A 5101-nucleotide genomic window follows, 5' to 3' on the forward strand; every position below is an offset into this window, starting at 1 on the left:
ATTCACCAAACATAGTTGAATATTCTTTATTTTTTTAGCAAATATAAGAAGTTTGTAAATTCGAAAAGAACTAGTGAAACTCAGAAGATAGAGAGAAGCGAAAGGAAAATTAACTCATAGGATGCATGCGTCGTCCGATCTTCATTTTTTATCAGTCATCAATTTTTTTTTTAAATTGGGTCCACCGAAATACAACTTTGCTCTGATCAATGGTGGAGATCAGATAACACATGCATTTTTGCATACGCCATCCATCCGTATAGAATAATTTTTCGAAGCGAAGAGAGATAATCGTGATAGACTGAGATGGAATAGATTGAATTCAATCAAAGCTTAGATTGAATTCAATCAAAGCTTCCTACCCCGTCTCCTTTATTTGTAGAATTGAAAATGACCGCCCTTCAAGAATATTATAAAAATGGCAGCATAAAGAAAAATGCTCAAATTGGCTAGATTAACATTTTATTCTCATTGATGTGGCCAATCACATTGTTGAAACTCGAGACAGAATGGTTAAAATACATACGCCTTGCAGAAGAGGGGAAGTCAGATTTATTCTAAACTGAGGCAGAGTTAATTGATTGGCCGTGCTACTGATATATGCTTCACTCCGGACATTTTTGGAATATATCTATTCCCTCTTGTCTTGAGTGATTGTTTCTTCATATACAATGATATTAATTTTTATTACGCAACTTAATAACTTATCAAAATATGTGAATTTTTAGCTAATTGTATGATCAAATACTCTGCAGCTTAGTCCAGGCGCACGTACACACAAGTGATGCAAGCTAGAAAATTTGAGACAATAGAGTAATAAATTTCGTCTTAGCATTGCATGAGAATTCAACACACTCAAGTAAAAGAAAACAATCAGTAATGACATTAGAAGTTTTTTACGTGGAAAATCTGTAAATAGAAAAAATCATAGGGTATGGCCTAAATGTAAAAATTTACTATAAGTTGAATATTATAGAAACTCTTTATCCCACAGACCAGAAAGAGTTACTAGGATTTTCAAGTTACAACATCGAATGGTGACTTCCAGTCAGTAGTGGTCGACGCTGATTGACGGTGATCGTCGACGACAGTGGTTCTTGAAGGTGGTCGGTGGTTGTCGATGACAATCAACAATGGTTGACGACAATCGACAGCAGTCGAAGGTGGTCGACGACAGTTGGCGGTAGTCAATGACGGTCTACGGCGATGAAGGTGACAGGGATGGTGTTGGACTTCATATCCTTCTCAAAGCTTTAAGTGTTTTCTCAAGTCCCCCTCTCCATCATGAGATGGGTGGGGTTCTATTTATAATGCTCTGGATGGAAGTAATATAGGAATATGAACTACTTTAGTCGAATAGTCTGAAAAACTTCCTTCAATCAGACAACATTTAATGGATATTTGAGTGTCTTTAAGATGTCAAAATTTAGCAATCTTGGACTCGTGGATTCATCTTATTGAGATACTCGATTTGACTATAGGCCCACCACATTTGGTGTCCGTTTAACCTTCTAAATATGTCTGAAAAACTTCCAAGAGTGATTTAATGGCTTGATCTAAGCTTGATTTGACTCGGATTGGACTAATTATGGTGAAATTGGGTTTTTCTTGTCAAACCGGTCAATTTGATTGTAAATTTGCTAGAGATTCGTGTTGAATGATAAAGATTTGTTGGTAAATGACTCATCCTCGAATCTAAATTGGATCCATCTCTATGCCAATTCTTACAATCATGATGATTAACTTGACCACTCGTGGTTAACCTATGATATATGATAGCAAATTCACCACTTAATCATAGGGCATAATATCTCTTCTATTCCCCAGCTCGTTAGCACGAAGATAGTCAATAACTAATTCACCAACCCACCAACTAATTCACCAACCCACCAACCCTACTACTAAGCAACTTAATATTTTATAACCCCTATAAAGCGTGACATTGCTACCTATTTTTATGTTTTTTTTATTTATTTATCTATCTTTGTTCTAAGTTATAGTTAAGAGTTAGGGAAAACATAAAAGCTTGGATATCAAATCTTACTATATCACATTCTTTGAATGAACTTCTCATTATACTTTTTTTACTTGATTCTATAAATATTCTTTTTTTTTTTCTCAATTGCTCATTTTGATAGCGCGAACTTACAAACTATTCAAAATCCAACATTAGTCATAAAAAATTACTTGTAAACTCTTAAAAAGAGAAGAAAAAAAAAATCAAATAACAATACATTTGGTTAATTGAGCAACAACCCTAACTTCAGTGGGGCAAAGCCTCCCCCAAACTTCCAAAAGTCTTCGTTGTAGACTAAAAGTTAACTAACAAACATTGACAAAATCACATTAAAAGACAGTATTTGATCCTTAGTCATCAAAAGTTACTTGTGAAACTTTTAAAAAGAGAAGAAGAAAAAGGAAAAAAAATCAAATAACAATACACAAACTATGTGACAGCGTGAACTCACAAACTATTCAAAATCCAACATTAGTCATGAAAAGTTACTTGTGAAACTCTTAAAAAGAGAAGAAGAAGAAAAAAAAAAATCAAATAACAATATATTTGATTAATTGAGCACCAACTCTAACTTCAGTGGGGGCGAAGCCTCCCCCAAAATTCCAGAAGTCCCCAAAATTCCAGAAGTCTTCGTTGTAGACTAAGACAGTATTTGGCCCTTAGTTTTTGGCGTGGAGAACGGGAAGAAAGCAAGTCACTGAAAGCAACAAATTGACCTTTACCAAACTCCTATACGCGGCACTTTGTTAAGGTTTGGTCTCTCTGATCAGTTGACGTGATTAGCGGTGTCATTAATTTGCCGTTTATCCACTTAATTAATGGCCTAACAGTTTCTTCAAATTTCTGCTGGACAGGTTATCTCAGACTTATTGAGCTGAAAACAATGTGGGTACGTATAGTTTATTCTCATGGAAAAAGTGTTTAAAATAATAGTAAAATATGTATTGCTGCTTCACTGATATATTTGAATATTACTTTATTGACAAGCGTATTTGACTAAATAAACTGCAGAAATTATTTACTGGATAATAATAATAATAATAATAAGAGAAACTAGACCAACTTTAAGGCAGGAGTTCTACATCATTTACTCTAATTAGTTGGTAATTATGCAAAGAAGATGCTTCATTGAAATTATTAAAAATAAATATTAAATTCAATATAACCATCAAAAATATAGAAAAAATGTCATGTGTGGATGATTCCAACGTGCATATAGATGTACTCGAAGTGTACTCAGAGTGTACTGGAGCATACACCCTCAATCCAGACGTACCAATTGATTGTGCATAATATTCTCTCAAATATATCTCATAAATTTGGTCTGGTTGAGAGAATTTCTTGAAGACTACAAGTCCATAACTGTATTTTAACAAAGAATAAGGTATTGGTCAGGCCAATCTAACTTGACTAGGAATAGTATATCAGAATAGAATTATTGTTCAGTCCTGGTCAATGTGGTCAGGTCAAGCTGGCTTCCAACCCTTGAGTTAGTAACGCATGTATTTAAGGTTTAAATATTAATCTTCTCATAACTGTAATATAATATATATATATACATACATACATACATACATACATACATACATACATACATACATACATACATACATACATACATACATACATACATAATATTATTAAAATTTTAGAAGATCATACGAATTTATTCTTCGTGATGAATATAAAACTTAGAGAGTATCACTGATACCCTTTGAATAAATATATGTAAACTCAATGTGATAAATGATTAAATGTTGTTTTGAAATTTTCTATTGAATTATTTGAGTTATCCAATACCATCATAAAAGAGGGAGTTTGATCAGGTACTCCGGTAACAAATTAATATAAATATAATAAAAATAATATTTATTGAAAATTTTAATTAATTTGGGGGAAAAAGAGTCTAACATAATCGAATGAAAATTTACTTTTAATCGACTCGTTTCTAAATCAAGCTAAAAAATACTCATTGTGTTCGTGACACTTGCTTAACGAATGAATCTAATACGAGCTTCAGTTCTATTTCAGAACCTGAATGCACGATGTTGCAACGCCATGTTATAGTATCATAGCGCTGTGAAGCGGGAGTTCATTTTAAGCAATTATTTTGGCGATTTGGTGTTGGATTTCTTATTCTCTTGAGCAAAGGAAATGGGAGGTGTGTCCTAGAAGGTTTCAAAGAGTGGAGAGGCTTGAGTGTGATTTAATGTGTACGATTTTTCTCATTTTTTTTATAGTGAATTTTTTGGTGTGACGCGACCTCTGAAAATTTTCTCCATACATAGTGTCACGGGCCCACGGCGCCGTACTTGTTGTGCCCTAGCGCCAAGATTAGAAGTGTTGCAATGCCGCATCACATCGCCTGGTCTAGGATCAAAACCCAAGTGCACGATGCTGCAACAAAAATTAAGTGTCACAACACTGCAAACGAGAGTCCATTTTAAGTAGTTAATTCAGTGATTTTTGTGTTGGATTTATTTTTCTCTTGTGCAAATGAGAGGAGAGACATGTGCTAATGAGTTTCAAAGTGTCGAGAGACTTGCGTGTGATATAATTTGTATGATTCTTTTCATTTTATTCACATTGAATTTCTTAATATGACGCGACTACATAATTTTGTCCTTTTCTCAGATTTTTTCTGTTAAATGTTAATGTTTTTGGTGGTTTTCTTATTTCATATGTTTCTGGTAAAAAAAATTGCTTCAGATCTCCCCAACTGGTTTCTGTAATTTACATCTCCCAACTATATTTACATTTTGTTTTGTAATTGAGGCCTTATCAATTCAATTACCTCAAAACTAAGTTCTTTATTCACACGATTATGATAGTAATAAAAACTCCAAATCCATAGAAAATATTCCTATTAGACTTATTGATCCAATTGTGCTAAATTACCAAACCGTTAGGATCGTACCAAAGAAAAAAAAAAAGTAAAATAAAACTAACGTGCATGCCAATCAAACCTAAACTATTTTCTCCTTAATCAATGGCGACTTCAGAGTTTAAAATATTGACTAACGACGTCCAATAATTACCTTTTTTTTTTTTTAATCATCTTTTTTTCTTTCCTATATAAAGAGC

The 5101-nt window shown here is 33.3% G+C and overlaps 1 protein-coding gene across 1 annotated transcript in view; it reads left to right on the forward strand.

Annotated features, from left to right (window-relative positions):
* Positions 1 to 5101, forward strand: part of LOC110020067 (protein transport protein SEC31-like) — an 11315-nt gene that overhangs the window by 4496 nt on the left and 1718 nt on the right. The window lies entirely within an intron of this gene.

The sequence above is a fragment of the Phalaenopsis equestris genome, unplaced genomic scaffold (assembly GCF_001263595.1).
Source record: "Phalaenopsis equestris unplaced genomic scaffold, ASM126359v1 Scaffold000090, whole genome shotgun sequence".
In the NCBI taxonomy this organism is placed as follows: Eukaryota; Viridiplantae; Streptophyta; class Magnoliopsida; order Asparagales; family Orchidaceae; genus Phalaenopsis; species Phalaenopsis equestris.